This window comes from Tenrec ecaudatus, chromosome 8 (assembly GCF_050624435.1).
Source record: "Tenrec ecaudatus isolate mTenEca1 chromosome 8, mTenEca1.hap1, whole genome shotgun sequence".
In the NCBI taxonomy this organism is placed as follows: Eukaryota; Metazoa; Chordata; class Mammalia; order Afrosoricida; family Tenrecidae; genus Tenrec; species Tenrec ecaudatus.
In genome coordinates, this window is record NC_134537.1 from 69100405 (window position 1) to 69123456 (window position 23052).

At 39.1% G+C, this 23052-nt stretch overlaps 1 non-coding gene and 1 pseudogene across 1 annotated transcript; both read right to left on the reverse strand.

The window, feature by feature from the left end:
* LOC142455425 (large ribosomal subunit protein eL20 pseudogene) overlaps positions 1–23052 on the reverse strand; it is a 106079-nt pseudogene that overhangs the window by 11564 nt on the left and 71463 nt on the right.
* LOC142455856 (small nucleolar RNA SNORA42/SNORA80 family) lies at positions 11862–11996 on the reverse strand. The gene has a single exon (XR_012785970.1). It is a non-coding gene; the product is annotated as a small nucleolar RNA SNORA42/SNORA80 family (small nucleolar RNA).

The window sequence follows — 23052 nt, forward strand, 5'->3', positions numbered from 1 at the left end:
CCATCGTTCTTTTCTAGACATTTACTTTCCATTTAACCCTTGGGATCAGCTCTTCTTTTTTTCTATCTCTCTCATAACCCCCTCCAACCCCTGATAGATTGCAGATTTTTTAATAGCCAGGCACCACCAGCTCTCTTCACCACATTTGCTTATGCACGCATTTTGTCTTCAGCAATCATGTTGGGAAGGTGAGCATCGCAGAACGCCAGGCTATTAGAACAAAGTGTTTTTGCATTGAGGGAGGATTTGAGAGGCATAATGTCCATTTGCTACCTTAATACTTAACATATGTACATAAACCTATATCTCTAATATTATAGTGTAATATATTTACATATATACATGCCTATATTTAAAGCACTATAAGTGTCCTTTGCCTCCTAGTTCTTTCATTCAACTTCATTTTTAACACCATTGGGTTTTGCTCATGTTTACTCCTGAGATGGTTGAATGCCGACCAGCTCTTCCTGGCACAGTGATTCTGTATATTCTTTTTTTTTTTTTAAAGCAAAGGGAAGAAATTTATTGGAGCCCATACAGGAAACGCTAGAGGGCCCCAGCATACCCTACTGTGTAGGCATGCCCAACAAAGGGTCATATCATTCACTGTACCCCCATGTCCCAGAGGGACTCCCCTTGAGCCGATCCCTGAAGACCCAGGACTGACTTGGGGTGAGGACATCTGTGTATTCTTTTAATCATCTTTTTATGCTTCTTACATCACAAAATTTTGCCCATAAAATTTTTCAACAATGAAATACAAGACTTGATTTCATTTTTCAGTTATTTCAGTTTAAGATATACTGAGCATGTTCTTCCTTTTTAATTTTCTAATTCTATTTCTTTGTATATTTCATGATAATATTTGATCTTGCCTCCTTGAGGTGCCTTTTGAAAATTTTATACAGCTCTTATTGATTCACTTCATCATTTCTTACATTTGACTTAGCACTCTATGATTAAGTGCAATTTTTGGAGTGTCTCTGATATCCACTTTGATCTTTTATTTTTTTTCTTTCTGGTCTTTTTAATGACCTTTCGCTTTCTTCAAGAATTATGTTTTTTTTTATAAGAATTATGTTCTTAATGTTCTCCCATAGCTTTCAGATTTTCTCTCATTGCTATTTAATGTATAAAATCTGCTCTTGAGACATTCTCAAAATTCAGGTGGAGTAACTAAAGGTCATATTTTGGCTCTCATGGACTGCAACTTTTTTTTTTCATTAGCTTTATCTGAACTTACATATCAGCAATTGACGGTCTCTTCCACAGTCAGCCCCAGGCCTGGCTTTAACTACTGATACTAATCTTTTCCACCTTCTCTCTCCAAAGAGGTAGTCAATTTGATTTCTGTGTATTCAATCTGGTGAAGTCTGAGGGTATAGTTGACTTTTGCATTGTTAAAATAGAGTCTTGCAAAATTCTATCAGGGAATCGCCATCTTTTCTATCATCAAGAACATATTTTCCAATAACTATCAATCCATCTTGATTGCACATTTTATCAATTTCTGACTGAAGATGCTGGTAGAATTCTTCAATTTCCTCATCACTAGGTTTTGTGATTTGTGCATATAATAGTTGTGTTGAATAATAATTGTGTTGATTGGAGTTGAGGTGGATACATATATATCTCTATCATACACAGCACTGTACTTCAGAATTGCTCCTGAAATGTCCTTTTTGATGATAAATGCACACCCATTCCTCTTGGTTGTGTCATTCCTGGCATAAAAAACCACATGATTTGCTAGTTCAAAATGACCAAGAGCAGTATATTTCAGTTCACTAATGCTTTGGATAGTGACCTGCTAGTGTTCCATTTCATTTGTGATGACTTTCAATATTCTCAGATTGATCATTCATATAGTCAGAGTTCTGAATATTAGAAATTATTTTAGCTGTTTATTCTTACCTTGAGCAAATGAAGGTCCACCAGCTGTTTATTCTTACCATCAGCAAATGAAATCCCAAAGGCTCCACTCCCACACGCCTTACTCCATTCATATCACCATGGCTGACTCTACCTTTGATTCCTCATCCATCACATTTCAAGTGCCACCGATTCTTTGGGGCCCATCCTCAGGCACATCTCTTAAATGGTTCTGCTTCCTTTTAGTAGGCCCTCAGTATCTGACAAAGTTTAGATTCTATGTGTAACGTTTTCAGAGGCTACTTCCTCTGATGTGGGCAGCCTAGTCCTTCTTTGTAGTTTGTTCTTAGGTTCTTAAGACTCATAGGGTCACTATGAGTCAGAAATAAGTTGATGACATCTAACACTAGGAAGCATAAAAAAAAGGAGAAGGCAATATTTTCTCACTCCATCTGATATACGGTAGCATTTGAATACGTTATAAGGATAGGGAAGTCCCTGGAAAAAGGGCCTAATGCTTGATAAAGTATACGGTCAGCAGAAAAAGAGGAAGACGTTTGAGATGGATTGGCACAGCGGCTGCAGCCATGGACTCAAACCCCAACAATTGTAAGGAAGGTGCAGGACTGGGCTGTGCTTCACTGCTGTATGCTCTATTGTATGTAAGGTTGTTATTAGCCAGAACCAACTCAATGACACCTAACAACAACAGTAAGTTATCTTTGTCATCTATAGCAGCTGTTTAGTTCTTCTCTGTTCTTATTAATACACTTCTAGATTGTGCCAGGAAACCTGTGCTCAATCTTAAATTGTATGCAGTGGTGGTAGACGGTTACCTGAAGTGCCAATCCTTTATTTTTTTTCATGATGGAAATAAAATATAGTTAAGAGTTATAATCAATTTAACTAGACATCCTCCACAGACGTGACCCTGTGACCTTGCTTTTTACAGAGTATATTACGGTATTGTCTCACAGAGTGTTCTGTAGTAGTGTCTAGATTTCCTCTCTCCACTCACTAACAGCCAGAACCTGCATACCTAACCTGTCTGCCTTCTTCAGATTTAGGGTCCCTAGATAATGGAAACTCTGTAACACAGATCTTTGTTAAAACAATACTGTTCTCCTGGTTTGTACCTGGCATTCATGATTTGTGTCTGTGTGAAAGAACTGTTTCACCCAGCCTGTATATACATCCTGTGAGAACAGGATGAGAGAGAGTCTGGCACTTGTAGAGAGTAGGGAAGAGAGTCCGGCACTTGTAGAAGTGCCCCCTTATCTCCTTTCCCATGCATGTGAAAACAAAATGTAGCATCTTTTGACTCCACCTGGTATATGTAATCTGGCCATGGTGATGGGGCAACGTGGGCCCTCTTGGTACCCACCTAACAACCTATTGGTGTACACCAAAGGAAATTTGCAAAAGCCTCAGGTAAGCTGAAAAATCCAAGTTGGAGACCTTTTCCATGCTAGTTGGGAGCTTCCTATAAATTACTGGGACTAGACTGGTGGGAGACATGATCCCTGAAGACCTCTAGGGATTTCCAAGGGGGCCCTAACCATTAAAAGCTCTTCAGGCTGGTGCTCCTCCATCTCCTATTCGCCTTCTCCCAGAATTCAGGATTCTAAACTTCTGGTTTGGCCATTCTTCTGAGTAAGTGCACGTCTATCTCTATTTATCAATTGCACTTCTGTATCTGTAAAAATCTCAAATCTGTCTCATCTGGAGAGAAGGCTGAATCTGAGAGTTCTCCTTTATGTCATTGGAAATCTGTTTAAGAAACCGCATCGGTATCTTTTGGCTTTGTAGAGCTGAATCTGGGAGATTTCATATGTGTCACTGGCAATCTGAGGTATTTCTTCAGAGTTTGTTAACCTCTTAGGGCTGAATCTTGGTGATTTCATGTGTCATGACAATGTCTAAGAAATCTCATCACTGTCTGTCAATCTGAATACTGAAATAAATTTGCAATTCTAGTTTCATAGTGAGCTAATCTACTGAAATGGTAGAAAATGCTTTCATCTGGAAGCTGATGGCTCTAGGGCAGTCAGCTCATTAATGGCTGTGCCATGTGAGAGAGACCTTCTGTCTGTGGCCTAGTTTAATATTAGCCATCTGTTATGGAACAGGTCTCTTTGTCCGACTGGCTAGCTCTGCGCCACCCACCGGTGGCAGAAACATTTTAGAAATATTTCTCTCCTGCGCTCGGAGATTTAGTTACTGCGAGGTCAGCTTGCCTGCATCTTGAGAAGGGTCCTTTGTTTAAAGCACCATTCGCCAGTTTAAGCTTCACGTTTAAAAGTGAACTGGGAGTCTGCTCCTTTAAAACCATGTAGGCTCACTGCACTTGTTTGTTTAGAAAAAGAATTGTGTGTGTGTTGGGGCAGGTTTGAATTTTACAACCTATGAAACCTTGGGAAACACTTTACTTTTTCTCTATTTTAAAGGTTATTCTATGCATTTAAATCAACTCAATAACCAAGTTTATTTTAAGTCAACATGTAGGAATTTTAAAGAATTTAAGGAAGCTGAATTTGGATAGAAAAAAAATGTCAAAACTTAGTTAACTACATTTTAGTAGTGCCTTGTAATACATAAAACAATTTCAAACTATTTAGGTAATTTGATATTATAATAAATTTAATACATATCTGTGGTCATGAGTATATGATTAATATACAGATATACATACATCAGTATACATATCTGTTAGTGTGTTCATTTTTTCTAACTATAAAGAGTTCTTATAAGAAGCATACAAGAATGACTTAAGTACTCATTGTTAAATATAACTAAAACTTTACCAATCTGACTGAAAATTTAATTAGAAGTATTAACAAAGAGTTAAGTTTCAAGAGGAAAGTCTAAATGGAAACCAGGTAGAATCACCCATCTGGTGCTCCTATTGTTAGATCAGAAATATAAGAGGTAAGGAGGCCAATATTGGAGGCTGGGTACTAAAAGCAGATTCAAGGTACTGGGGTCTGGTTTAGACCTCCCCCTGTGATTTTCACCCATGAAGCGATTTGAGAGCTGGCTGAAATGCTCTAGGTTCACTATGTCTGACCCTGGGCTCTGCTACTGCCTTACCAGATCGAGCAAGATGGGCTCCATTATCCCTTACTATGCCTAAGATTCAAGACCTGCAGCATGCAATAATTTCCCCACTCTGCTATCTAGAGGTAGTCATAATCCCAGGCTTGAGGACAGCCACCAAGAACTAGACACAAGACCTCACACTTGAGTTTTGGTATCTACCCTGAAGCTGCATTCTTGGGCTCTGAATCCTCTCAAACTGGAATGGAGTGACTACATCACCAATCCCCTTTCCCTATTTCCCTAAATCCAAGCCTGTCAGTGTGGGTAACAAAAGATAATTAGCCACAAATTTGCAACAAGTGAAGAGCCCCTGGGATATTTTTACCTGTAACAAAATAGAGCCTGCATAGGTGTCCAGGATAGAGTCAGAAGTGAAGCAAGAGTGCAGCCAGGGAGAATTCAGATCCAGTCACCCCCCAACCACTAGGCTAATCTGGCGTCCCTCCCCTGGGGGAGAGTGCAGCACAGCACACAGCATGCCACAGACCTATTATAAAAAGAAAAACAAATTTCTTACAATTCTAAGCTGTGTTCCTTTGTGTAACTTTGAATGTAAGCTGCCAGAAACCTGATCCAGTAGCATAATATTAACATAAAAAGACAGGAAGAACTGTCATCCTAGAGCACAGCCTAGGATTTTAACATAACAAAACAGGAAAAGCCAGGGGCTGAAAGCCACAGCCCAAGCCAAGAACTGGCTCTATGAGATTGGGACCCTGCAGTCTTTAAAAGACTGCAAATTGTGGGCAGACAGTCTAGACCAGTCCCATTCCTATGCTTCAGGTCCACCCCAATCTTGCCCAGTGGCATACCTACTGTCATTGGCCTCAGCCCACCCTCAGCTCCCCCTACCACTGTCAGCCACTGAGTTGCTGCAGCACCTCACCTCCACAGTATTCTGACCCACCACCATAGGAGGCCACAGGTAGTCCTTGAAAACAGTCTTACCAGTCACACAGAGAAAGAGGCTCGGGCCCCTTTGTCTCCTGGGACATGGTGCCCATTTCTTTCTAAATGAAATGCAGACAGCAACATATCTCAACAATAAAACAAGAAAAACAAAATGTGACAGTGGAAGAAGTCCTAAACTTAATGATGTTTATAGGAGAAACAGGGGATCTGTAACAAATAGAAATTTTCAGAATGCTGTTTGGGGTGATGCAGGATATGAGGAAAGCAAAGCAGAGTAAGGGCATAATTATGGAGGAGATGAAGTCCCCAATAGAGCAGATGAAGTCCAAACACCAAAGGGAAATACAAGAACTAATGGATGTGGTAACAGAAGGAAAACACAAGATAACGGACATCATCAACAGAGTAGAAGAGGTGCTAAATCCACTGAGCGATCTCAAGGACAATCAGACAGACTTCAACCAACAGGAAAGACAGTCAAACAAGATCATCAGAGGTGGAAGAAAACCTGAGAACAATAACAGATGCTATGAAAAGGAACAATATTCGAATACTTGGTCTTCTAGGATAAGACACAACAAAGAAGCCTACAACTAAATTAGGTAGGGAATTATGGGAAGCAAACTTCCCTACCTTAATGAATGAGAATCAGACATTCATACAGGAAGCAGAAAGGATGCCAACTACACTACACCCCAGGAAAAACTCACCATGGCATATAATAGTTTAATTATTCAACTTCGATGAAAAAGAGAAAAATTTTAGGAATATAAAGAGAAAAAAAAAGCAGTCACAAACAATGTTGTTCAGGCAAGAATATGCTCAGAAATATCAGAAGATACCATGAAGAGGAGGGGAGAGTGGAGTAACATCTTCCAAAAGCTGAAAGAAAAGAAACGCCAATCCGAAAATCCTCTACTCTGCCAAACTATCTATTAGGAAAGTGTTTGCCTGTGCAAGGAAAAACTCAAAGAATAAGCCACACATACCCAACTATGCAGAAAATCACAACATTGACAAAGCACAATCAGGAGATTGCCATATAGCACAACTCTATCCAGAAGTTAATGAGTTGAAAACAACTACCAAGATAACATTGCCTCAGAGGTAAAAGAAGGCAAGAATGAAGCTCCCTACAAAAACACAGCACACTGATATGGAGCTAGAAAAACATCCAACACAACAGCAATGAAAACACAAATGGTGTAATAACTCTGAATGTTAATGGCCTGAATTCACCCACGAAATGACAAAAGTTCGCAGACTGGCTCAGAAAACACAACCCATCAATCTGTTGCCTGTAAGAGACACATCTTTAGCTTGCAGACAAAAACAGACTAAGAGTAAAAGGCTGGCAGAATATATACCAGACAAACAGCAACTTAAAAAAAGGCAGGGGTTGCAATCCTTATCCCTGACAAAATGGACTTCAACCATCAATGAAGGAATTGGGACAAACCAAGAACCTTTGTGCAGGGAATAGACTAACTATAACAGGGAAGGATACACAGATACACACACACAAACACACACACACACGAAACTGAAATCAACACATAGGATATACTAAGGATAAAACACCTCTGTGTGTCGAAAGACTTCACCAAGAGAGTAACAAGAGAACCTATAGACTGGGAGAGAATTTTTAACAATGACACAAAAGACAAATGGCTTATTACTAAAATCTACAATATCCTCCTATCATACAAAAGTAAGAAAACAATTCCTTAAGAAAGTGGGCAAAAGATCTGAATAGAAGTTTCTTGGGGGTAGGGGAGGGGAGGGGCCCCAAATGGCTAATAAACATATGAAAAATGCTCTTATTAATTAGCCATCAAATAAATATAAATTAAAATGACTATCAGATACCCCTAGTACCCCTGAGGATAGCCCAAATCAGAGAGCAACAAATGTTGGATAGGATGTGGCAGGATAGGACACTCCTCCAATGCTGGTGTTTGTGTAGCTATGTACAGCCACTTTGGAAACCATCTGGCAATATTTAAAACAAATGGAAATTGAGTTACCTTATGACCCAGCAATCCTTCTACTGGGTATATAGATACACCCAGAGGACGTAAGACATAGACCACAACCAGTCATCTGCACTCCAATGTTTATTGGCACAATTCATAATCACAAAGAATTGGAAACAACCTAAATTTCCATTGATAGATGACTGGATTAGAACACTGGAGTACAACACATCCCTAAAAAGCACTGATGATTGCATGAAGCATATAATCTCATGGGAAGAGTTGGAGGAAATTGTGTTAAGTGAAATTAGCTAAACACAAAGGACAAGTGCAATATGAGTCCACTGAGGTAAGTATAATAATCATAGTAAGTATAAAAGAAAAGTCATTTATCTCACACTTTATGGGTTGAGGTACAGGCAGTTAGGTTGGAGACATATCAAACCCCAGGATGTACATGCCATTCCAACACCAAGAAGGGGACAGAGGGCAGGGATAAAGGAGGGGGGGGGGGAAGGGGAAACACAATGGCAACGGGAGAATCATCTACCCAGGTGTAGGGTATGACCTATGGCTCCCCAGAAATGGTAGTGTGAATGCAGACCCCACCACAGTGTGCCAAACCTTTCGGGCAATGTTAACCACATGGAGCTACTCATGAACAGAGAGGTCTACAGGGCCAGCCCCAATCAGAGTCGAACTGAACCCCTCCCTAGAAGTATGTGCTCCAGAAAACAACACAAAACCTATAAGTTGGGGAGAAAGGCCGGCCTGCCACATCCACACAGAAGCAAACCAAGAAGGAAAAACAGAGAGCAAGGGACTAGACTCCATTACGGCACACCAAGCCCTCAGAACAACATCTCTGTACAGAGTTGCTACGACACAGAGAGGACTGTGGGGCTGACAACAGCTTGAGGCATGATGTCCCCTCACTGGAGCAGACTGTGATGGAGGACAATACTGGGGATACAAGGTGGGGAGTAAGTCCGGTTGAAACCACCTCACAGTGGGGTGGAACAAGAAGGGAGCATAACAGATCAGCAAAAGGAGCAAAGCAAACCACAAAGCCCCTGATGAGCCCCCAAACAGACTTCAGGCTAGGAAGAGCAGTTCCTGGAACTCCTCAGAACTGCTGAGTTTAATAGTCATAAAGGTCAGCGGATGGACCTGTATTTCATATGCTCTTTCAGTTTTTTCCCCTCTTTTTATTCAATGTTTTCTTTTCTTTTTGTTTTGTCTTCGTTATTGTTGTTTTGACTATGAATATAAGATAGGCATAGGAAGCAAGCCCTAGGAGAAAACAATGGGACTACTAGTACTGGAGGGACTTTGGGGGAGGAAGAAGCAGCGGAAAGGAGCCATGAGGAAACAAAGCCACAGACAGGGGAACAATTAGGGAATTAAAAGCCACAAAATGAGGAGGATGTAGAGATCCCGGTGGTGTTGGAGCAACAGCAATCTAGCTGAGAGGCATTACTAAGAGGCAGAAGAAGGGCGAGGGTAATGGTGGGGCAGGAGGAAGGTAAAAGAAAACAGAGGAAATCTCTAAGAAGCAAAGGTTTGGATAGAGGTATAAACTGAAGTGTGCACTCATGTAATGTTAATTCATAAAATTAGAGGCATTGGCCTATGTATATATAATTATATGACAATACATTAAGGAAGTGCATGGATTTGGGGCCTCTGTTCAAGCTCTCCCTCAATGCAAGAACACTTTGTTTTAACAACCAGGCATTCTGTGATGCTCATCCTCCCAACAAGATTGCTGAAGACAAAATGGGTGCATAAGCAAATGTGGTGAAGAAAGCTGATGGTGCCTGTTATATTAAAAGATATAGCATCTGGAGTCTGAAAGGCTTGAAGTTAAACAAGTGGCCATCTGGCAGAGAAACAACAATCTCACATGGAAAAGCACACCAGTCTGTGCAATCATGAGGTGTTGATGGGATCAGGTAACAGGCATCAGAAGACCCAAAACAACAACAAAACATTGTTGCGAATGAGGGGTTCCAAGCAGAGACCCCAAACCCATTTGTAGGCAATAGGACATCCCCGCACAGAAGGGTCATAACTCATCACAGAAGGGATGAGTCAACCAGGGTGCAGTATAGCAATGATGAAACACACAATATTCCTATGGTTCTTTGAGGCTTCCTCATCCTCTACTATCTTGATGTTCGTCCTGCCTTTCAGTTCTGGCTAGACCAGAGCATGTACACTGGTACAGATAAAAGCTCATGACTAACAGAATCCAGGTCAGATAAAACCCTCAGGAACAGAAATGGGAGTAGCAATACTAGGAGAAAGGGGGAAGGTGGGGGTTGGGCAGGAGGGGAGGAAGGGAGAACCAATCACAAAAGTCATCGCATAGCTAGTGCACACACACACACACACACACACACACACACACACACCACACACCCAGCCTAGGGGGATGAACAACAGAAATGTGTGTGAAGGGAGATAGTGGTTGGTCTAAGATAAGGAAAATAATAATTTATAAAGGGGACTTGCGGGTGGAAAGAAAAAAAGAGGAGCTGATACTAAGGGTTAAAAAAGAAAGTAAATGTTTAGAAAATAATGATGGCAAAATATGTACAAATTTGCTTGATACAATTGATGTATTAAGTGTTTTAAGAGCTGAATGAGCCTCCAATAAAATGATCATTAATAAAGAAAAGAATTAAATTTCAGGCCACAAAGAAAAAGCAACAAGTTTAGAAATCGAATTCATTGTCTAAATGATCTGATTTCCAGATGGAGGTTGGATTAGATTTACCAAACAAGGACATGGTTTCAGAAAGAGTGGCTGCTCCTGAATTTCTACAGTTTGAATGTATTCTACCCATGAGCTCATTTAGATGCACAGGAATACTGTAAAACTACTGTAAATGTTTGGCATCCTGTTTTGTCTGTATGCTATAATAATATATCTTATGAGTATCTTATAATAGGGTGTGGTTTTGATTGTGGGCTTGTTTCTTTTAGACCTATCTTTTTGCCTATAGGCTGGATTGGGATTGGCCTTTTGACTTAGTGCCTTTTCAGGTTACTTTGTCTTCCATGGTTTAAAATGTGTCATTTTCAGTTAGTAAAGTATAACACTTTAGGTGAGAATCCCCCTGACGGCACTTACTATAACTTGGGGCAAGGAGCTGGAGAGAAGACAGAACGGCTGATGGTAAGGTTTTTTTTTTTTTCTATTTAGAAGAATAAAGAAAGTAGTCTTGTCTTAGAACAGACTGTCTGGTGGGGTCAGGATATGAAAGATAGAGTAATCTGAAAAAAGTGAGTGAAAGTATAAACTTTTTTTGATGTAAAAAGGAAGAGGCAAGAAAAAGATCGAAACCTCTGTAGCATTGTTATTCTTGGAATAAGGAAAAAAAATACATTTTGGATAGAGAAACGCTGTGGATCGCTACAAACATTACATGCATGATTATTCGTTCTAATAGTAAATGCAAATGATCCTATCAGGTGTGTTTGGCCAGTGGAGGAAAGTTGAAAAAAGCTCACCAATAAGTCATTCCAACATTGTCTCGATCATATATTTGACAGACAGCAACAAAAAATGTTGGTAACTGAAGTTTAGTTATATCTGAAACTTTTGAATGTGGTATTTTGGGATGCTTCCTTTATTAATTGACTTTTTTAGTTTACATTTGTTTGTGAGTTCCCCACTTATGTCTTAAAAATGGTATCTATTTATATATCTGACTGTGACTTAACCATGGCCATGTCACGCTTTGCCACGTACAGATGAACTTCTGATTTGTGAATCTACTGAGGTACTGAACCGAAATTTCTGGTGGATTTATTAAAAGGACTAATAGTCTGAGTTGGAGTCCACAAGTCTAAATCAGGGTTCCTGGAACTCTGAAAGGTGATGAGATTGTGAATAATAGCTGATACAAAATTTGCCAAGAATATTTAATTATCAAATAGACTGAATGTGTGTATAAATTCTATATGTGGATATACTGTGGGTATTTTTTTAAACATTGTGCAACCCGCTTCAGTGCCAGAAGCCCATGAGCTAGGAGGCAAGGCAGTGGTTCCGGGCGACGGTTTGCTCTGGATGGGACATGATGAGAGGCCCATGGGGCGAGGCCTGCCATAAATCCAAACCCGGGCACTGTACTGTGGGTATTTTAAAGGTTTCCTTGGTATGTAACTATTTTCTTCACTTTTTATCAGATTGTTTAATTTTTAAGTTTAAAACATGGTTTTCAGATGGAAAGCTATTTGGGCAGATTTAATTTATAAAATAATGGTGGCATAAACTGGTAAAGTTAACTATAGGTTATAAAATAGGCTATCAGTCAAATTTCTTACTAAGTTATTTGTTCATATAGAACCTGAAGTTTTATGGATGGTAACTGCTATTAGAGTTGTTTGAAAATAGACATATACTTTGTGATACTTACCATTCTCTTTGCAAACATTTAGCCTAATATTATTAGTTTTGCTTTTTTGGCCTCTGGCTTCCTTAGAAGTTAAAATATCCATGTGTGAACCATTTGCTTATTAATATTTTCTTTTAAGTTTTTATTTAAATCTTAATATACCAAAAATTTTCACTTGAAAGTCATTTTGAATTTAAATGATAGCCCAGGAAAAGGAGCGGAGTATTTTGCTAGGTCCGGCAATATACTAGTCAAAGCACTGTACTCTTTTGAAAGTTTCAGGCTGCTTAAAGAAACGGACAGCAAGAAAAGAAAATCAGATTCATTATTAGAGTTGAGAGCAGGTACAAAGTCCTGAGTGATCTACTTCTGCTAGTAAACAAACTCCAGAAGAGCAGCCTGCCACAGAAGAAATGCTTAACTTCATTTGTATAGGCTCCCAAGGAGAGAATCTGCCGTGTGTCATGTTACCATATTTTTATGACAGAATTTTCCCCTTGCCTTTTAGTGATCTAAGACTCATGTGGTAAGCTGCCTAGAACTTAGACTTGCTCGCTTGGGGACTTGAAGGGCTTATACAACTTTTTCCAGAGGTTCCACCAAATGAAAAGGAACTGAAATACTCCTTTGGACTTTTAGCTGCAGTGCCCTAGTAGAAGAAGCAAAGGACTTCTGTCTCCAAGTGTAGACCCTGGAGTTGTTAGATGTTAGTTCAAATTTCTACTGCTTTTAGATTACCCGGTGATTAACCACTTGAGACTCCCATATACTTTCCATTTTCAGATTTTCTTTGCTGTCTGTGATATGTCTTCATTTTGCATACAAGTGAGTGTGCCTTTTATTTGATTTTTTGAACCGCATTCTGCCATTTGTTTCAAAGATGTGCAGGTAAACTTGAATGTATTTTAGTCTAAAAAGCTTTACAGGCATTTAAATTCTATACCATTATCTAATATTGTTATTAAAATACCAAATGTATTTGGTATAGAAGTTTATTTACACTATTTCTCAAGCTAATAATGCAGCCTCTAAAGTGAACCACAAATACAGGTAAACCTTAGACATATGAATGAATCTAAAACTTACACTTGGTCTAAGGCCTAAACTAAGGAGAGTTAGTGAGCTCTTACTGTGTCACCCTGCTCAATGCTCAGCACCTCATGCCTTGATCACTGAAGATGTAAGTACATGGAAAAGTGCAGTGAAAAAATCAAATACTATTTGGCTACCAGAAAGAATAGTGCCTGGGTCTCAACGGCTTGTCTGAAGACAAGCAACCATCTAAATCAAGTGTCCGCTAAGCCCACACAGAAGCAGCACATGAGCCTGTGTGGTCTGAGGAATATTAGTAGTGTAATCCATAAATAGGAAGGAAAAATTGTAATCTATTCACATTTTCAGTACTTTAAAGAGTAAAATAGTAAGGTGTAGGATCCATTGAAAAGTTCTCAAATAAATTAGGTTCCTATTGAGTTCCTTCTGAATATGAATATTTTCATCATAAACAGATCTCATCAATCTGAAAACTTAAGATGAAGAGTGGAGCATGATAGGGTGTGACCTGAAGAGTCAATTCACTATTATTTTGTGATGGAAACATACTGCCCTTAGGAGAATTTAAATTCATTGTTTAGCTATCCTGAGCTAGAAATCCCCCATAGCTGTGATCCTGTGTTAATCCCCTCTATCTTGTCTCAGAGCATCCTGTGATATTGTCCAGTCTTCCTCCCTCCTCTCGCTAAGGGCCAGGACCTGCAAACCTAGCCCAACTCCTTGAGATTGTGGTCCCTCGTAACAGAAGCTCTGACACAGATCTTCGTTAAAACAAAATTTTGTTGTCCTAGCTTGTACCTGACATTCCAAGATTTGTATATGTGTGAAAGAATTGTTTTACTCAGTCTGTATATATGACCTGTGAGTCTAAAGAGACCAAGTGACTGGCATTTGGAGGAAAGAGCCTCCAATTCTTCTTTCCTATGCACGCAAAAAGAAAATGTAGCATCTTTTGACTCCACCTGGTTTCTGTAACCTGGCAACAGTGATGGTGCAATGTGGGCCCTCCTGGTGCTCACCTAACAACAGTGGTGTTCGATGCTCATGTGCAAATATGCATGGGGACAGGGAAATAGAGAAGTCATAGCAACAGAAGTAGGCAATTTATTACCCACAACATCACAATTAATAATGTGTCCAAAGTGCTGAGTGAAAAAGACTTCTCACCCTAGATGTGAAAGGTGAAGTATTATTTAAAAAAAAAAGAATGAAAAGAAACAACCTAACCCAAAATTTTCTAAACAAGCTCCCAAAGTGTATTGTTTAGCAAAATACAATCCCAAGGTCAGTTATAATTTAATTAACTTTGTGAAAAATTTGAGGCCTTTCATTGGACATATATTCAAGCAATGAAAATGTAGAGTGTCTTTTTCAATGATAATGGCTGCTCTCCTATTTTGTTACAACTAGGTGTTAACTTAAATACTGGTTTCACAACGGTCAATTGATGGGCCTTCATGTTCTGTGACTTAAATCCACCAGCCTCTCTGTAAATGAAGAGACTTGGTGATCTGCATTCATAAGTATTGCAGCTAAAACACCCTATAGGGCAGCTCTACTCTGTCCTTTATGTAACTATGAATTACATAGCAACCAAAACAAAATATACTTATTAAATATATGCCCCTCGAGGCTTTGCCTACTATGGTCAAAATCAAGGGCACAACAGATTTGGTTGGTATGCAATGTATATATAGTCATAGTTTCAACTGACTAGAATTGAACTGTTTAAAAAGAACTCAAAGGCATACATTTTATTGTTATTGCTGTTCTTGTTATTAGGAGCCGTTGGGTCAGTTCAGCCCCATAGTGACCCTACGCACAACAGAACGAAACCCTGAGTGGTCCTGGACCATTCTTACAAGTGTTCCTATCCCAAAGCCCATTGTTGTAGCCACTGTGTCAATCCATCTTGTTAAGGGCCTTCCTCTTTTTCACTGCCCTTCAATTCTGCCAAGTATGATGCCTCTTCTCCAGGAACTGGAAAATATGCCCGAAGTGTGTAAGATTAATTCTTGCCATCCTTACCTCTCAGGCATCTGCAAATGTGACTTTGTCTGGAAACTGGTTCTTTAAAGATCTTATGGTCCTCATCCTATTCTAATGGTGTCTTTACAAAGAGAAGATATAGAGAGAAGCAGAAGAGCCTTCATGTGAAGAAACTTTCCCAAGTGAAAGAATGCCCGCGTCTAACAGAAGTGACAATAGACAGGAAATGATATTATCGTAGACACTTCTGTGGGAACGTGAATCAGCCACCAAGTTTGTCATACTATGGCGGTTGGTGTGTTGTTGTCATTCTGAAAGCTTGCCATTGGTATTTCTAATAAAACCAGGAGGTCACCCATGGTGAACATATGTCAGTGGAGCTTCCAGTCGAAGGACAGACTAGGAAGATGAAATAGTCTATAAACTAATAAGGAATTAACAACTGAAAACATCATAAATAGAAGTTGAACAGTGCTGGAATATATTATTTTAAATTGGAAGACATTCAAAATAACCCTCAGAGGAAAGGCGGTGTAAATAGTGTTGGTGGAAGCTGTTAGTGGTTTTCATTTGTTGATAGGACATTTCTCAAAATTAAAAGAAACACCTACAAATGGCAATTATTCACAGGAACATGGAATATACCAAGCATGAATCTCATAAAATTAGAAGATGTCAGAAATTAAATGGAACCAATAAATATAGACATTTTAACCATTAGTGAGTTGAAATGCACTTGTATTGACCTTTCTGTGTCCAAAAAGCATATCATTCATGTTGGGAATCACAAATTCAAGAAAAATTGTGTCACTTTCATAGTCAAAAAGAATGATTCAAGATCTACATTGAAATACAATGCTTTTTGTGATAACAGGATACCTATGTGCCTATACAGAAATTCAGTTAATAGAACTATTATTCAAATTTACACACCAATGATAAAAGCAGATAATGAAGCAATAGAAGAATTCTATCAACTTGTTCAGTCTGGAATGTATCAAACATGTAATCAAGATGCATTGATAATTACTGATGATTGGTATGGAAAACTGGAAACAAGGAGGAAGGCTCCGTAGATGGAAAATGTGACCTTGGTGATAGAAAAGGTAGGGATTGAATGACGGAATTTTCAAGACCAACTACTTCTTCACAGTAAGCATCCTTTTTCAATAACAAAAAGCAGCTGTCCATTTGGACTTCACATACGGCATACACAACAATCAAATTGATTGCAGCAACAGACAATGGAGAAGCTCATTATCATCAGCCAAAAGAGGCCACAGGTCAGCTGTGGAACAGAACATCACTTGTTCACAAGTGAAATGAGGTTCAAGCTTAAGAAAACTAAAACAAGTTCACAAGAGTCAAAATATGACCTTCAGTATCTCCCACCTGAATTTAGTGACCATCTCGCTAACAAAAACCAAACTCACTGCCACTGGGTCTATTCTGACTCATAATGACAATATAAAACACAACAGAACTGTCCCACTGGTTTCTGAGATGGAATTCTTTATGATCATCGAATGCCTCCCTGCCCCACCCCCCCAGTCACTGGTAGTTTTGAAATCTTAATCTCCCGGGTAGCTGCCCAACACGCAACCCACTATGCTTTTAGTTCTCTGACACTGGTAATCAAAGCGTCACAAATTGTGGGATCACATCAAGAAAAACATAGGGCATTAAGGAGAGGGAAACAGGAAAAGAGCAAAGTGGATATCAGTAGAAACTATGAAACATGATCTTGAATGTAGACTGGATAAAGCAAATAGTTTTTGTGTGTGTGTGTTTTCACATTTTATTAGCTACAGTATAGACCCTAAAGTTGCCTCATTCCCTCCCCTGCCCTCCCTACCACCACAAGGCCGGGCCTTTGTGGCCCGGGGCCTGCGGGGACTCCTGCTGCAGCTGAGCAAGGGCTTCCTCGGTCGCGCTGCTGGGGTTCGTAGCGCTGCATTTGGGCTGTAACACAGTCCAGCCTCCTGCCCACTGTGGCCCGGGCTTCCCCTAGCTCATTTGAGCAGCCCCGCACCCAGCAGTGCAAACCCGCGTTGGAGCCGGCCCACAGGGCCAGCTCCGCCTGCACGGCCTACTTACGGCTGCGTGTGCCTCAAGTGTCTGCCGCCGGACATGGACGAACGCAAGTCCTTCTGCAGCTCTCGATATTTCTCCACTTGACCCTGTAGCTTCTTTTGGATCAGCTCAGACGTGGAGGGATGCGACGCGCTCTCCCTTCAGCATTTCTAACCTCGGAAGTAAACAAGGAATGCTGGGAAGAAGATACCTTCGGAAGTTACCATCGGAGACAGACCGGAAATGTGATTCCCTTCTAATGAACGGCTTCCGCTCAAGGGACAGGACTGAGAAGTTTTTAAGCAAGATAGGAACAGAAAGACGAAGAAACCCTTCAACCCTTCATCGAATGAAATCCTTTAACCCTTCCGAATTTTCCTTTCTTTCTCCACAGTGACATGACTACTCGGGCAAAAGCTGTTTTTATTGAGTTGGACAGAAAATTTCAAAGAACAACCGGAGAAGAAAGTAATATAATGAAATGTGCAAAACCTGGAGGTAAAAAAAAAACAACGAAAAAAAAGAAGAACATACTCTACATATTTCAAACTGGAATAACTGAAGGAGAAACTCAAGAAATATTGAATGATTCAATAATCAAAATATTGAATGATGCAGGAAGCAGCAAAACAAGATGGCAGGGTTACACGATTACTGTACCAAAAAGAACCGGTCAGCCTCCAATAAATGCAAGAGATAGACTGTGCTCAAGGACCCATGGTGTTGAAGGAAGAAGTCTAAGCTGTACTGAAGACACTGGTGAAAAATAAGGCTCCAGAAATTGACAGAAAATCAATAGAAATATTTTGACAAACTGACAAGGCACTGGAAACCCTCACTAGGCCATACCAAGAAATTTGGAAGGCAGCTGCCTAATCAAATCATTAGAAGAAATCAGTATTTGTTATCTGCTCCCATTCCAAAGAAAAATGACCCAGAAGAATGGCAAAATTGTCAAACAGTATCATTAATAATATATACAAGTATATTTTTCCTGAAGATAATTCAACTATGGCTGCAGCAGTGCATTGATAGAGAACTATCAAGAACTACCAAAAAATCAAGCTGATTCAGATGACACGAAATAAGGTTTATCACTGCTGATGTCTGAAAACAGAGAATATCAAAGAGTGATTTTTATTTTCCCGTATATGCAAAATCATTTGACCATGCATATCGCAAGAAGCTATAGCTAACATTGTGAAGAATGGGAATTCCAGAACACTTTAATTGTATTCATGAGAAACCTGTACATGGATCAAAAGGCAGTTGTTGGACCAGAACAAGGGAATATCATGTGGTTTAAAATAGGGAAAGGTGTACTTCAGGGTTGTATCCTTTCAACATACTTATTCAATCTATGTGCTGAGCAAATAACCTGAGAAAGTGATATGAAGAAAAATTCAGTATCAGAATTTGGAGACTTACTGTCAACCCTCAATATACAGATATCAGAAATTTGTTGCTGAAAGCAAGGAGTGGAAGCACTTGCTGAAGTTCAAAGATTGCAACCTTCATTATGGACTGTAACTCAATTGTACAGAAAACAAGAATTCTCACAACTGAATCAAAAGATAACCACAATAAATGGAGATATAGTGAATTGTCAAGGACTTCTTTTTCCTTGGACACATCATTAACACTCATGGAAGCAGCATTTGAGAAATCAAATGGCCTGTTGCATTGCCTAAATCTGCTGTGCAAAACCTTTAAATGGTCAAAAAGTAAATTCATTTTGAGAACTAAAGTGTATCTGACCCAAGCCCCAGTATTTTCAGTCTCCTTATATGAAGGTCAAAGCTGGACAGTGAACAAAGAAAACCACAGAGATTTTCTTGTGTTTGACTGCAGTGCTGGCAACGAATATTGAAAGTTTGGTGGACTCCCTGAAGAGCACACAAGTCTACCCTTGAAGAAGTACAACTGGAATGGTTTTTAGAAGCAAGGAAGACAAAACTTTGTTTTATATACTTTAGAGATCTTATCAGGACATTCCTGGATAAGGACATCATGCTGGGTAAAATAGAGGGTCAGCTAAAATGAGGAAGTCCCCCATGAGATAGATTGTCACAACGGCTACAACAACGAACTCCAGGGTAACAAAACTGAGGGTGGCTCAGGACTGAGAAGTGTTTCATTCTGTTGTACATAAAGTTACTATGGGCCTGAGCCACTCCAACAGCGCCACTGCTCCATCAACAATGACTCCGCACATATGTTGACTTGGGATCTGGCCTTAGAAGTGTGTGACAATGCATTTCAGTTCTCCTAAACAGACTAGAGTGGGAGCTTCTGTTATTGCAGCCATAAGGACGATCAGGGCCTCTGAGAGCAACCAGATTTGAACAAAGACATCTCCCTCCTGTTTTCCCTCGATGGCCTTATTTAATACCTGCTCTTCAGCTTCTCTTCCTGTTCTTTCCCAGCAGCTAAGCGGGCTCCAGGCAGAAATAGCACTGGATCCATGGCCATCCATTTCCCCCCTCCTTGCCCATGAGTCCATACTCTTTTCTTCCTTTTTAACTCCCCAAACACAAAGGATCTGTTTATACTTCCGTTTTCCTTTTCTGGTCAATAGGGTAGTTGTGTTAGGTAGCAAGAAACAGATAATTATTGTATATAGTTAGGGTAAAATGTAGTATCTCTTTTGATTTCACCCTTGAATCACTTAAAAGCTGTTTCAATAAAAAAACAGAATGTGCAGGGGAAATACATGTGCATTAAGTCTCCATTGAGTTCCCTTGGACCATAAAGCAGGGATGTGAATAGCTTCGCTATTACGAGAGTGAATTGGAAAGTGGATTATGGTAGATGCAGTTAGATTTATATTTAACATCTCATCATTTTATCTCTCTTTGACCTATTTTAAAACTGTTCTACTTTTCAACATTTTCTTTCTTTTTGATTGAGTTTTTTAAAAAATCATTTTATTAGGGGCTCATACAGCTCTTATCACAATCCATACAAACATCAATTGTGTAAAGGACATTTGTACATTCATTGTCCTCATCATTCTCAAAACATTTGCTTTCCACCTAAGCCCCTGGCATCAGCTCATTTTTTCCCATCCCTCCCCGCTCCCTCTCCCTCATTTACCCTTTAAATACTAAAGAGTAAATTTGATTTTTAAAATACACTATGTGATATTTACATATGATAATATGATGTTATAATATTATGGCTATAATAATAAGGGTCCTCATTTTCTCACCCCTATTTAGGCGATCTATTACAATTGCAGCAACATTTCTGTAATGGAGTTGAGATTACCTGTAGAATTTCTTTATCTACAATTATGTGCTCACTTACCATGGAAAGTGTATTGTTCACAAGTTATAATTTACAGGGAAATATAAGCAATAACGGTGGAATTAAAAAGGTATTGGAAGAAGCATACCAATTCTAGACTCTAAAATCTAGAAGTATATGTACTAAAAATCTTAACAGTTATTTTTTTCTAGACAGTGATTAGGAATGATTTTAATAGCTTTAAGATATTTTTATTGAGTTTTAAAAATCTATTTTATTTTGTTATTGTGGTAAATTTTTTTGGTGTGTTTTTCTGTATAGAAATCTAGGATAGGTAAATCTATAGAGACAGTAACTGGATTGAATTTTTTCTGGGGATATGGCAGGGGAGGTTCTGGGGAAATGCGGAGGTAATAACAATGAGTTATGGAGGGAGGGGAAAAAAAAAGAGGACCTGATGCAGAGGGCTTAAGTGGAGAGCAAATGCTTTGAGAGTGATTAGGGCAAAGAATGCATGGATGTGCTTTATACAATTGATGTATGTATATGTGTGGATTGTGATAAGAGTTGTATGAGCCCCTAATAAAATGTAAAAAAAGAAAAGAAAATGATTAGGGAAAGGAATGTACGGATGTGCTTTATACATTTGATATATGTATATGCATGGATTGTGATAAGAGTTGTATGAGCCCCTAATAAAATGTTTTAAAAAATAACAATGAGTTAGAGAAAGAAGAAAATGTACAAGTATTTTTGATAGGATTAAAATACTGAATTATATGAGATGTATCAATAAAATTTAATTTTTAAAATTAGTTGCAAAATAGTGGTAAGGGAGCTGACAAAAGTTCAACTTCTTGATCAGATATCAGGCATCAAAGAACCAAAAAAATCATATCATTGTAAATGAGGGGGAGTGTGGAGTGGGGACCCAAAGCCCATCTGTAGGCAACTGGATAGCCCTATACAGAAGGGTCACAAGGAAGAGAGAAGCCAGTCAGGGTTCAGTATAGCACCGATGAAACATACAACTTTCCTCTAGTTCCTTAATGCTTCCCACCCACACCCACACCCACACCCACTATCATGATCCCAATTCGACCTTATACATCTGGCTAGACCAGAGGATGTACACTGGTACAGACCGGAACTGGAAACACAGGGAATCCAGGACAGATGAATCTTTTAGGACCAGTGGTGAGAGTGGCAGTATCGGGATGGTGGAGGGAAGTGAGGGTACAAAGGGGGAACCAATTACAAGAATCTATATATAATCCCTGCCCTAGGGGACAGACAACAGAAAAATGGGTGAAGGGAGATGTGTAAGACATGACAAAATAATAATTTATAAATTATCAAAATTTCATGAGGGAAAGGGGCGAGAGAGAGGGGAGAAACTTAGGAGATGCTACCAAGGGCTCAAGTAGAAAGAAAATCATTTGAGAATGATGATGGCAATAAATGTGCAAATGTGCTTGACGCAATGAATGGATGTATGGATTGTGAGAAGAGTTGTACAAGCCCCCAATAAAATACATTTTTTAAAGTTCAACTTTTTTGAGTGAATGGTTTATAATGCACTATGAATTAACAACATATTTGAAAAAATACCAACTACAACTTCCTTGTATTTTTTCCAGCACCTTTCTCTAAATTTTCAGTAATTTAATGAAAACTTACAGTTTTCAAGTAGAAATTATATTTAATTACCATTGAGCTGGACTGTTCTCAAGTATTTATATATATGCAATTACACATTTGTGAACTACTTATGCTTATGATCATCTATGCATTGGAGAATATACTGTGAATGTGATTATCACTTGTGATTTTAGAAGCATAAATTTTTGTTGTCCAAAACTGATCTCCAGTTACAAAGTATAGGATATGGAGAAATTTCCTTAGGAGCTCTCTATTTCAGTTTCTTTTTCTGTAAATTGAAGATGATAATCGTCCAATGTCATAGAAATGCGGGAAAGACAAATTACATCTAAGATTTATATTGTTGTCTATCATTAAAAAATGATGATGTGGATGAATACAAAAGTGATGAGACCTCCTAGGATGACGACGACGATGATGATGATGATGAAGCTGTCTTCACCTGAAAGACAGTAGCAGAGGATTCCTCTAGAAGTGATGAGCGATAGCAGGAAACATAACATCAATACAGAAGGTGGGGTGCTACTTTAAGAATGCTCTTTCCTTGTAACAGAAGAACTATGAGCTTTCTGGCTGTTTGATGCTGAAGTGGGAGATATGTATTATGCTGGAGGAAGCTGTCAATGCTGGGCTTATCTAGCCCTTCACTTTCTGGTATTGAAATATTTTATTTCATATTTTTGTAATACTTATTTGTATTTAAAATGTGACTCATATTACTTAGAGTTTAAAATAAATATTTATTAATAAAAATGGCA